This window comes from Lissotriton vulgaris, chromosome 5 (genome assembly GCF_964263255.1).
Source record: "Lissotriton vulgaris chromosome 5, aLisVul1.2, whole genome shotgun sequence".
Lineage (NCBI taxonomy): Eukaryota > Metazoa > Chordata > Amphibia > Caudata > Salamandridae > Lissotriton > Lissotriton vulgaris.
The window spans coordinates 1524993083-1525006199 of record NC_141693.1 but is presented as its reverse complement, the minus strand read 5'-3'; the positions used below and the strand labels follow the sequence as shown (position 1 = coordinate 1525006199).

The window sequence follows — 13117 nt, the reverse complement described above, 5'->3', positions numbered from 1 at the left end:
GACTCCCTCCCTTGATTTGATTTGTTGCCTTCCCTGTACCTCCCTTCCCACACTGTTGTCCCCCATTTTCCTCACGTCTGCTAAGTTGTTTTTATTTTAATTTTGTATGGGATATTTTTATTGTTGTTTATTTATCTTGATATATTATTGATGTTATTTTTTTTTTGTTTGATTGAATGATGTTTACTTATTTACACGCTCTCACTTTATTCTTTCATGATGCATGTATTTCCATTCTTCTCATGACTAAAGCGTTTGGCTTTCTGTCATCTTCACTATTTCTATTAGTATTCTTGCTTTATTTCTTATTCACCTTTCTTTCCTTTCTCTTTCCTTTTTCCTTCGTATTTCTCTTATCTCAATTTTTGTTTTTCTATATGTCACAATCTTTTATCGATTTTCATATTTAGATCAATCAATCAATATATTTGTAGAGCGCACTACTTACCGTGAGGGTCTCAAGGCGCTGGGGGGGGGGGGGGCGGAGGTGCTGCTACTGCTTGAATAGCCAGGTTTTGAAGTGTCTCCTGAAGACCAGCAGGTCCTGGGTTGGTCGTCGGCGGATGGGGAGGGTGTTCTGGGTTTTTGCGGCGAGGTGAGAGAATGATCTGCTACCGGCGGTCGCTCTGCGGATGTGGGAAACAGTGGCGAAGGCGAGGTCAGTGGAGCGCAGCTGGGGTTAGTGGTGTAGAAGGTGAGTCATTCGTTGAGGTACGCTGGTCCGGTGTTGTGGAGAGATTTATGAGCGTGGGTGAGGAGCTTGAAGGTGATTATCTTGTTGACAGGGAGCCAGTGTAGGTCTTTGGGGTGGGCTGTGATGGGGTTGTGGCAAGGGATTTCGAGGATGAGAGGTGCAGAGGCGTTCTGTATGCATTGTAGTTGTTTCTGGAGTTTGGCTGAGGTTCCTGCATAGAGAGCATTGCCGTAGTCCAGTATGCTGCTGACGAGGGCCTGGGTGACGTTCTTTCTGGTACCAGTGGGGATCCATCTATAGATTTTGTGGAGCATGCAGAGGGTGTTGAAGCAGGAGGAGGGGACGGCATTCACTTGCTAGGTCATTGACAGAGCGGAGTCCAAGATGACTCCCAGGTTGCGTGTGTGGTTAGTGGTTGGTGCAGCTCCCAGTGCAGCCGGCCACCATGATTCATCCCAGGTAGAGGGGGTGGATCCGATGATGAGAACCTCTGTCTTGTCCGAGTTCAGTTTCAGGTGGCTGCTCATCATTCAGTCGGCGATGGCCTTTAATCCTTAGTGGAGGTTGGATTTGGCAGTGGTGGGGGTCTTGGTGAGGGAGAATATCAGCTGGGTGTCATCTGCGTATGAGATGATGTTGAGGTCGTGTGATCGGACGATATTGGCGAGCCGTGCCATGTAGACGTTGAACAGAGTCGGGCTGAGGGACGATCCTTGAGGTACGCCACAGATGATCTTGGTGTCTTTAGAGCAGAATGGGGGAGGCGGACACTCTGGGTTCTGCCGGTGAGAAAGGAGGTCGTCCAGTCCAAGGCTTTGTCGCCGATCCCTGCGTTGTGGAGGCATGTGCGAAAGGTGTGGTGGCAGACGGTGTCATAGGAGGCCGAAAGGTCCAGGAGGATGAGGACTACAGTCTCTCCCTTGTTCAGCATGGCCATGATGTTGTCGGTGGTGGCGATGAAGGCTGTTTCGGTGCTGTGGTTGCTGCAGAATCTGGATTGGGATGGTTCCAGGATGTTGTTCTCTTCGAGAAAGGAGGTCAGTTTATATGCTAAGTATTTTTAGACTGTTTGATGCTGGTTTCATCTATTCTTTGGGTATATTAGTTCAGTACATTTGTTAAGATAGTACAATGGTGAACTCCCTAAAGGTTATTATTCTGGTTCATAAATCCCTTCTCTTGGTGGTTGAGAAAGTTGAAAGGGACGAGGAGGGTCAGTATGCTACTTTACACTGTATGCCTGTTTCTAGACTAAATATTAATGGACCCACGGGTATAGATGTACACTTTTGGAATCAAATGTCAGATTTGCACTTTTGTTCCAATGCTTGGATAGGAAATCTCAGGTTAAATATGTGCCCAATAAAATGCAGAACACATTTATATGGTTTATACACTGTAGGGAATTGGTTGGTGTGTGTAGATTACACTCTCTGGACACATTGGAGTATAATTTTTCTCACCAACACACAAATCCAAGTGAAATATTGATTCAATCTCCCTTTCACCACCCCTTTTTGCTTCACTTACACATGCTGAATACATTTATTGCCTGAATTCTCTAAACCTAACAGATGGCGTTTTAACAACAATCTATTAAAAGGTAAAGAATCTTGCAGAATTTTGAATTCTTGATAAAAGAGTTTTTTCTGAATAATATTACCCCTATATCCCTTTCTATATTGTTTGGGATGCTTTTAAGGCTTCCACTCGGGTTATATAATGAACTTTGTTTCAGCTAAAAAGAAGAAAGCTAGTAAGGAATCCTCAGCTTTACTTCAATCTATTAAACAGTTAGAACATTATTTTTTTGCTACTAAGAATGATACTGCGTTACAGCATTTGATTAGAGATAAATTTGAGTTTAGAAAAAGGTCAACTGAGGAGGCTGCGGGTACATTGTTGAAAATCAATTCCAAAGGGACGCAACAAGGCTGGTAAATTACTCGCCAAATATTTGAAGGTTAAATATCAAAAGTCTAAAATAGTTAAGATTTTGGATGGAAGTGGGAACCGCTTTTTAATAAAATTAAGACATTTTGGAATGTTTTACTGACTTTTATACAAATATTTATACACCCGACCACTTTCACACTGATGAGGCACTTGATTCCTATTTCCTCTTCAACCAAGACAACAACAGGTAAAGAATTTCTCTTTTGCTAGAGGAGCCATTCTTGATCTCTGAACTAAAATCTGCTCTTAATGCTTTACTGAAGATAAAGCTCCAGGTTCAGATGGCTTTACTGCTGAACTCTACTCCTGTTTCTCCTATCTTTTACTTCCCCACTTACTTACTTTATATCAGTCTTTTCTCTCGCAAGGTAAAGCTTAAGCAACTTTTCTAGAGGCTATGATTTAATTGATCCCTAAAAGGGATAAAGATCCCTCCTTATGTGCTAAATATAGACCCATTTCCATTATAAATTTAGATTGCAAGCTTTTTGATAAGATTCTTTAAAATAGAATTTCTCCCCTAATTCCTTATATGGTTGGACTTGAACAAACTGGATTTTTCAAGGGTAGACACATGACTGATAAATCAAGATTGTTTCTTGAAATTTTACATATGGCCTCGTCTACCAATATTCCTATGACTGCTGTTTCTTTGGATGCCGAAAAGGCCTTTGATTGTGTCAACTGGAAGATCATGATGCTGTCTTTACAATGGCATGGTTTTAGTCCAACTTTTCTTTAATATGTCAGTGTATTGTAATCCTCACCGATGACGTCTGTCTTTCTAAATGGGTCCCAATCTTCATATTTCCCTCTTTTACGTGGTCCCAGACAGGGATGTCCTCTCTCTCCATTACTTTTATTTTATCCCTGGAACCCTTTCTACATACATTACGTAATTTACCAGTGTTTTGTGGTTTTTAACATAAAGACACTGAGATTAGGTATTCAGCCTATGCTGATGATGTGATCCTTTATTTCTTTGAACCGGAAAAATTAATCCCAGCTTTTACCAATCCTTTATCATTGTACTCTAAATTATCTGGATACAAACTGAATTTCTCTAAATCCAAAGTACTCCCCTCAGCAACGATTCTCTGATAAGTATGTTTGATGGCACTCAGTTTAAATGGACTTCGCACAACATCAAGTGCTTGGGAGTTAACTATTATTTCTCCATAGGAAAGACAATCCAGAAAATAAGTTAGAAGATGTTCATCATAAGATTCTTCAAATGGCAGAGAAATGGTCTCCATTATATTTGTCTTGGTGGGGAAGTTCGGCCACTATCAAGATGTTGTTTCTACCTGTCAATAATTTTAAGTTAGGATTCCTAACTTTACTACTACTAAATGCCTTTTGTGAATATCGAAAGTCGTAAAGTTAGGATTTTGTCTCAGTTTACTAGTAGTAAACTTAGGAGTCCTAACTTTACTACTAATAAATGCCTTTCTGTGAATACCAAAAGTAGTAAGTTTAGGGTTTTATCTCAGAGTAGTTCTGTGAATCGGCCCCTTTGTTACCAAAAAAAAAAAAAAATGTTTCAAGTTGTCGAACAAATCAATTGCTGCGCTTTTATGGAATGGTAAAAAACTGCACATCTATTTAATATCTATTTGTAAACCACAGAAGTTGGGAGGTATACATTTCCCAAATTTTCAGCAATATCATATTGCCTTTGTTTTGAAACAGGTCTTACCTTATATGGAAGGCACTAAATCTGTAACTAATAGTATTTGGCGCAGATTGGAGCATTCACTTGTGCCATCATTTCCTTTTCATTCTTTATAATGTTTTTCGAAACCTCCTCAAACCTTTTACACTCCATCTACTAAGTATTCCAGTCAGGTGTCTTCCCTTATCCTCACAAGACACTTATCCCCTATACAACAATTTCTAGAATCGAACTACATTTTGGAAAAAGTGGGTTCTAAAAGGTATAATTCTCTACGGGGTATTGACATCTCCATCTGTGTTGCAGCTCACAGAGCACGTAGGCAAGTGCTGGTACAAGTAGAGGCCAATATTGTGGATTTGGATCAGCGCAGTAGTGGTGAAGGGGGTAACCAGGTTTGTCAACAATTGCTGCTGGCACAACAGAAATATTGCCGCACTCCTACTAGATGAGACCCGCCAGACCTGGCAGGCAACACGCAGTCGGATTTACCAGTGGGGAGAGATGCTCTATCGGTTGTGTCAAGGGACGTTCCACTTACCAGACTCTCCCCGGTATAGTAAATTCGGATGGGGAGTCCATCACTGACCCCTATGAAGTTGCCAAAAGTTTCGCTACATATTACGTGGAGTTGTATGCCCCCAGAGAGTGTGTCCCCTCCACTACAATAGGCCGGTTTTGCGATGACCTTCTGCCTAGGGCTCTGTCAGATGAGGCAAGTGAGGAATTGGGCCTCCCCCTTACAGAGGAGCAATTAGGTGCCGCCCTAGGGGACCTTAATTCGGGGAGGGCCCCAGGGCCGAACAGGATTTCCTGTGAATTTTTTACTAAATACTTTTTGCAGCTGGGGCCCTACTACCTCAGGGTGGTAGAAGAGGCCCGCGAGCAGGGATGCCTTCCTCGTAATTGGAGACATGTAAAGGTGGTGGTTTTTCATAATGTATGCACAAAAGAGGTGTATAGAGTGAGCTATATCAACAAAGTGACCAAACAGAGAAAGCCCCAATAGGGCAAATTACTCTATTTGAAAAAACTGCCCTCACTCACATACCAAAGTATGTGACATGCTTCATCATCGGGCCTGCTTGCAAAACGCCCTGGTTTAGCCACACACAGAGCAGAGCATAAGGGAGGGGGAAGAAAATACTAAACTTCTCTTAACAAGACATACAGTCAAGACAAGTGGACATAAACAACATATAACATAGATCTTGGTGAAAGTCGCGCAAGCTCCAAGTGATCACCACTGAAAAAGTGCGACGAAAGGTGCAGTTAGGAAAGGTGATTTAAAACTGATTAAGGGAGTCAGCCAGAACACAATCTTTATTAAGCTTTTCTTGACACCCCTATCAGGATTAAAAAGAAAAAAAGAGAATGGGAAAAAGCCACTACGAGATAATTAGGAATCTCGAGGCTTCCCTCCTACCACTGCCAGAGTCAACATGTTTCAACCGCTCTGTATGTGCCCAAGGGGTCACTCCGGTCTTCTTCAGGACCGTCACACTCAGTGTCACTCTGGGTTTTTCTGTACTTCGGATGGTAATACCCTTGCGGTGAAGTAGGTCCACTGGATCCGTACACCTCCCGTAGTGAGTGTGGAGATAGTTCCCTCAAGTGCGGGAAAACATTTACTGTTGTGAGAAGAGAAGACAGTGTAGACACTATTAGTAGTCACATATTCTTACTGTTATTCCCTTTTCATTATATCTCTTTCAGGAAAAAATCATTGGAGGCCCATTCTCTAGCGTGGAGCTAAAAACCCGGTAACAGAATGTACCCTGGAGTCCTGCTCAAATATGTCTTAACGTTTGCCCATTCTTAACTTTATGAATACAACATGCAGGCCTTTATAATAAGTCAGTATCCTCACATATTAGGTGGACATTAGTATCCCATATCTAGCCCCCTTGATGTTCTTGGGGCTATCATTCAACTATAACCTACTTCTTATTATCTCTCAATGTCCACACCCTAATAAAGTGTACGTAAAAAAGTGCACTTACCGAGTTTATAATAATTACAAACTCGAAATGGTGTCCTGTGAGTGGGACGCCAAGGAACACAATCTAAAATGAAAGGGATCAAATGGAGGAAAGAATGTTTATTTTGAATGCCTCCACCGCCCGATGTGCACCCCTGTCTATAAACGCTGATGCGAAGTCATGCGCAATCGTGCCCCCATCAGGTCTTCACCGCCAAAAGCACGCTCTGCGCTCACCCCCTTGAGCCCTCTCCTTACCGTTCCGCAGGCGAGTCCCGATATTGTCACCTGCAGACCATGACAACGCGCAGATGATGCGCGCGGTGTCAGTCACGGCTTAAAAGATGTTCACTTCCCGTTTGAGCGTCCCACGTGACCGCAACACCTGCGTCAGTACATGGGAAATGTACTTCATTGGGCATGTAACGCCCCATGTTGTCAGTTCGAGACTCCTAAGGCGCCGTCACATCTAGCAGAAACAGTGTAATGGGAAATGCAATAAATTAAGCATATAGCAGCCCATTGTTGGTTCAAAACTCATAGAGTGCTGCGGTGTATATTGCATTACAATATCACCGCCCTGCAGTCTCATAGATGGCATTAAAAAAGAAAACACATTTAACCGCAGTACGCCCCCTGGGTGTTAAGTGATGTTTGATGTGCTCGACCTGTCATTGATAGTCCTAGGGGATTATAGAGTTCAGCGGCTAATGGAAGTAAAAAAATTATTAATTATTGTGGGGCAAAGTATCCCATGACACCCATCCATTCCATATCATATGTGGTGTTGCTGCGACTAAAAAATAGACTCTAAGCAATAGAGGCTGTATTTATACAGTTAAACAGGTGAATCACTCCCTTCTGGTCGAACTCCAGTCACAGAGGGCCATAATAGTAGTTTCTTCCCCGACATATTATTAACTCTCAAGGGCCCTGGAATAAATATTCACGGTTGGTATTATGTCTCCTAGGAAAACTACAAGGGCAATGTAGGTGGTAATAACCCATGTGGTCATATAATTACCAGTGGGGGCTTCACATAAGTCAATAAAGACAATATAGAGATGATAAAAGTGAACTTGCCTTATTGATTAATGCTACTTCATTATCTGCTCAAAGCCTGCCATGGGATATCGTCATTAAGTCCCACCACATGACTCTTCAACCAGTACACCCATTGCTGCTCCCGCCGGAGCAGAAGGCTTTGTTCGTCAGTTTGGTGTCTACCTAATTGAATTTTTTCAATGACGGTCCACCTCAGGTCATCTATACCTTGTCCTTTTTCTTGGAAGTGGGCAGTGAGTCTTGAATTCGTCTTTCCACACCTGATCGTGCTACGATGTTCTGTGATCCTCACGCGCACTTTTCTACTTGTCATCCCCACATACCTCTTATACAATAAACCAAAGCACACAGCAGCTGACCAAGGTTTGGCACATCAACTTTGTCTGTTTCAAAAGTATTTGGTGGTGCAGCTACTCTCACCATCCGCTGCCGAGGATGTCTGTCAGAGCAATAGTACAAGAGAGTAGAGAGGCGCACTCAATATAGTCAATAGCACAAAAAGTTCATTAAATGTGTGAATCTTCTGTTCTTTTCTTATATATATTCTTTATTTTCCTTTTACATACAACGGTACAGCCAACGCGTTTCATTCCCATTCGTGCCTAGGGAATTTCATCAGGGCTGCAAAAAGATATTGACATACATAAGTATTTGATTTACCTTATGTTTAAATATACATATAAAATGACATATGTCGAAACTAGTTTACAAAAGGTTTTTACAAAAAATAGAAAAGTCTAAAAAACATGCCAATAGATCCAAACATATTAGAGAGATTTCACTAACTGCCAAGTGGCAAGTTTTACTGTCTCCTTATGGATGCAAGTACACCCTCACCGGTACTTTGCTACCACAAGGCCAGTTCAAGCCATAATGCTTGACGCTGGATGCAATCACCGAGCTATGCCTATTGGAGAGAAAGGCACCTGAGAGGATTCAAGCAATTGTGGCATGCAAAGTGCTTACTATGTCAAAGAAGAAGGTGTGAGGTCAAAGTAACCAAGGTAAAAGAATAGAAAGTCAAGATAAAAAAAGTCCCTTAAAGGTGCATAAGTGCTAAACTGTTTTGACCAGAGAAGCACTCGAGTATCACAAAATGTGACTAAGAGATATTAAGGCTCACCATGTACTAGGTAGTCAGGTGGGTACGATAGTCCTAGATGAGGTTGCTTCTAGGAAGCTGATGTAGAAGAATGATCACAATAGACCTCAACGTATTCCTGAAATAGAAATACAGTAATATAGTTTGTAGTTCGTACTATCCCCATAAATGAGCCAAGTTCCTAATACAAATAGATAAACGGACAAGATTATCTATACATCCCGTTCTCATTTGGGTAAGTTGCGTTCCATAAGCACGTTATTTAAACAAGAAAGAAGGGATGAACAGAAACGAAGGAAAGGTAGTCCCTTATGGACTTATTTGTAACTGTGAGAGACTGGTTTATACCTGGATAAACTTGGCACTCAATTCCAATTGGAATGGTGGTTCGAGTCCCCCGAGTTAGCTGAGATGTAAAATTGAGAAAGTCGAGGTGTATATTGATCCTGGACCCCTGTGCATAAGAAACGTACAAGTATTAAATTGTATACCACGTACAGGGAATTGAAAAACTTGATATCACGGTCCTGTGTTTAAGAGGAAGTCATCAGATATGTACGGGTGTCTTAAAGAACATATACATTTTCTTTAAAATGTCAAGAAGTATTCATTATAATTGGATGCAACCCTCCTTCTGCTGATGCTAATGATTATCGTCCTCCCCCGTTTATTATGAGCCAATATAGATTTAGCTGATGACAGGTTGGAAAAAGCAGATATCTAAAATATAATGGCTTTTGGGTAAGACATGCATGTGTATCGACGTGTCCAACACGTTGAGGAATCATGTGGAACATTAGTCAGCACATTCAGATAACGGGACATGGAAGGGAGAGGGACAGGTCGTTATGACGAACAGTAATCCCTCCTCCCACTGATGCCATGGGCAATGGGTGGTCAGTATCAACATCCACCCTCTGACAGAAGTTAGCACATCACCCCGGAGTCACCTGCTCCCCAAGGTGCTAAATAATAAAGTACCACCAATTTAAACATAATACCTTAAGGGAACTGCAAGGCGGAGGGGGGTCAGCTCGCTCGGGATGATAACCGGCGTGTAGAATAGTTATAATTGAGTTAATACGATACGGTACCTGAAAATGGCCAAAAATATAATTACCAAAAGTGAAAACATAATGTAACAAAAGGAGAAAACTCGAACTACCCCGCAATCTCACGTACCTCTGATAGGGTCTCCGTACTCCACCGTTCCTCCCCATGGATTACTGGAAGCATACCTCTTATGACAGGGGCATGTGATCAAGTAAATAACTCCCTGGGAATTACAGTTGGTATGAGAACTCTGTTCCCAGGGAGTACGGAGGCCCAGATCAAGAGTTTTGGAGTGGCACGTAAGGTGACATATGCTGCATGAGCCGCATCTAGTGTGGCCAGTCAGTTTTGGTAAGCCAGTCAGTGTGTTAGTTTCCCTCACTCCTCCCAGGTCCCTGGGTCTAGTGTGTATTAGGAGATCCTTCAAGTTTTGGCTACGCCTGAAGGAAAATAGGGGTGTCTCCATTTTCATACCTCCGGCATTGAGAATTTTCCAGTGCTGAGAGACCAGACGTTTTATGTGGTGTGATGCCGTGTTAAAGGTAGAAACAAACACTGTTTTTTTCATTTCTGGTCTAACAGTTTTGGTGAGTAAAAGCTCCCGGTTAGCATTAAGTGCCCTTTTCTTAGCCTTCTTAATCACTCTCTGCGGGTAGCCCCTCTCTTGCAGTTTTTCTGTCAAGATTTCCGATTCGGCCAAAAAATCCTCCCTATCCGAACAATTTCGGCGGATACGGAAGAATTGGCCCACCGGTAAATTCTCCCATAAGGAGCGAGGGTGGAAGCTCCTAAAAGTCAGTAAGGAGTTCTTGTCTGTTGGTTTGTGGAAAACCTTGGTCTTCAGGGAGCCATTGGAGGATTCGATCACCATGTTCAAGAATGGTAAATGGGTTGTGGTGACAGTCGAAGTGAAATGGAGGAACGGATTCTGGGCGTTAAGCCACTCCAGAAAGCGATCTACAGATGTTCTCTCGCCCCTCCAAATCACTAAGACGTCGCCACAAACACAGATTGTTTACCCATGGGCTGCTGGCATCTAGGATTGTCACCTGTGCAAACGCCCCCACGTATAGCCCTGCTAAACTAGGGGCGAACACACTCCCTATTGAGGTCCCATGAGTTTGTAGGAACAGAGACCCCTCAAATTCAAAAAAGTTTCTGGTCAGAGCTATTTCGGCCAGATGTAAGATAAAGGTCTGGGGTGTTACGAAAGGCCACTCTCCCTCAAAGAGTAATGTTTCCAGAACCCGGAAAGTTTCTCGTTGCGGTATATTTGTATATAGGGCTTCTATGTCAAGTCCTATAAAAAATTCCTCATCCGGATTGAACGGCATTTCTTTCAACAAGTTTAGAAGGTCTAATGTATCCCTTAAGTAGGTCGGTAGCTTTTGGACCATCGGCTTAAGATAGAAGTCGCAAAACTCAGAGAGGGGTTCCAGCAGGGACCCCATCCGGAGACAAACAACCAAGGACTCCCTATTTCTATGCCCTGTCCAACATCCACAAAGCAGCGCGACCCCCTCCTGGTAGACCTATTGTGATGTCATGAGTGATGTCACTGACCATGTCATGAGTGATGTAATATGTGACGTCATCAGCAGTGCATTGCACGCGCAAGTTATAGTGAGTCCAACTAACTATAACGTGGGAACTTCAATGGTTTTATGCGAGTAAAACTTCCTGCTAACTATAAATGGTGTGAAACCTAAGTTTTTTTTGAGTGAATTTAATAGGTTTTTGAAATGCTAATTCCTAACTATAACTGGTGTGAAACCTATTGTTTTTTCAGTGATTTTCATAGGTTTTTTAAATGCTAATTCCTAACTATAACTGGTGTGAAACCTATGGTTTTTTCAGTGAATTTCATAGGTTTTTTAAAAGCTAATTCCTAACTATATATAGGGCCTCAAACCTCTGAAATGTAATATTTTTTTAATGAATCCTATATTGTATACTTATATAATAATATATATTTTTTTAATATTTTTTTTGCCTTGGTGCGCTCCCGGTGCACGCCCCGGTGTGCTCACTGGAAAGCCCAGTTTTTCGGCGAACCCCGGGGCGCGCACCGGTTAGCGTCCTGTTAGCGCTATTGCCGCGAACGAAAACATCATATTGACGTATCGCGTAGCCGCGTCCGCGTGATACGCATGGTGTAAGCGCACCCGGTAGCACTCGAGCGAATACGATCGCGCAACGTAAACATCCGACGCACTTACGTGACGCGACCCGGGGCGCACCCCTGGGCGCGCCCGAGGGCGCGTAGCACTTCGGGTCATGTGACCTGAAAATAACACTTTTTATTGGTGCAGAACAGTTTTGGTTTCCAAATGATGAAAACCCAGGTCATGTGACCTGAAACTAACACTTTTCATTGGTTCAGGACAGTTTTTTTTTTCCAAATGATGAAAGGCCCCACCTTTTTTCCTTATTCTGACTTTGTCCTTTGACTGAGGAAGACCTGTTTGAACATGTTTGAAAAAAATGTGTACGGCTACAGTAGCAGCAGCAGCTGGAGCATCTGCACCACTACCACCACCACCACCACCAAGAGGACCACCACAACATTACATTGGTGGTCAAGAAGAGGAAGAGGAGGAGGAGGAGGGGAGAAGGTGGCTGCAAGAAGACAATACCCCATACAAGCCAAGGCAGCACATTGTATGGGAGTTTTTTTCTATACCAGAGGGCAAGAAGAAAGTCAATGCGCCCAAGGTGACTTGCCTAATCTGTGGCATGGAACTTTCAAGGGGGAACCCTAACAAAAAATATTCTTTTGGTAATAAAACCATGATTAGACACATGCAGCGCAAGCATCCGAACAACTATTCTGCTGCAGAGATGAGAGAACTGGCCAGTAACCCTCCCCAATCTTCAACCACCACCTCCAAAAGAAAGCAACCCACTCCATCGGGACCAGAGACAAGGGAGACGATCCCTTGCATACAACCACGGTTTGAGGTATTCAGAATTACATGCACTTTTTGTGGTAAGACCATCTCCTATGGTGAACAGAGCATAAAGCTCATCCTCCTTGCTGGTGACAACCACAATTGCCCCAAAAAACCCTAATTTGTTCCTGTTTTTTTTTGCTCCAGTTGAGCCATTTTCAATTCCCTGTTTTTTGTTTCTCCCCATAAAAATAACAAAAAAATATAAAATAGTTCATAAAAGCCAAAAAAAAGTGCAAAATGTTCAAAAAACATTAAAAAAATATAAAACAACAAAAAGAAGAAAAAAAACAGTTCTTTTTAGAACTACCTCCAATTTATAAAAAAAAAGGCTACATTTTTTAAAAACTCTGATTCTTTTTTCCCTATGGTACGTTCCCCGGTGCGCGTACCGGACGCTCCCCCGCGCAAATCGAAAAAAAAATGTTTTGCCCCGCGGGGCCCTTTTATGGCACCCACATCAAACCTAGGGGATCAGGGGGGGTCTACTCTGCCCCCTTATGGTCATTTCCCCCTTTGTTTTTGCCTCCTCTTGTGTCTCGATCTTACCGAGACACAAGATGGCGGCCGCTCCGGACTGTTTCGAATGTTTACAGACACCCGAGAGCCAATCAGCTTTCCGCACGCAAGTCGCGTAGTG

The 13117-nt window shown here is 42.7% G+C and overlaps 1 protein-coding gene across 1 annotated transcript in view; it reads right to left on the bottom strand.

Moving 5' to 3' along the window:
- Positions 1–13117, bottom strand: part of PROK1 (prokineticin 1) — a 369657-nt gene that overhangs the window by 112368 nt on the left and 244172 nt on the right. The window lies entirely within an intron of this gene.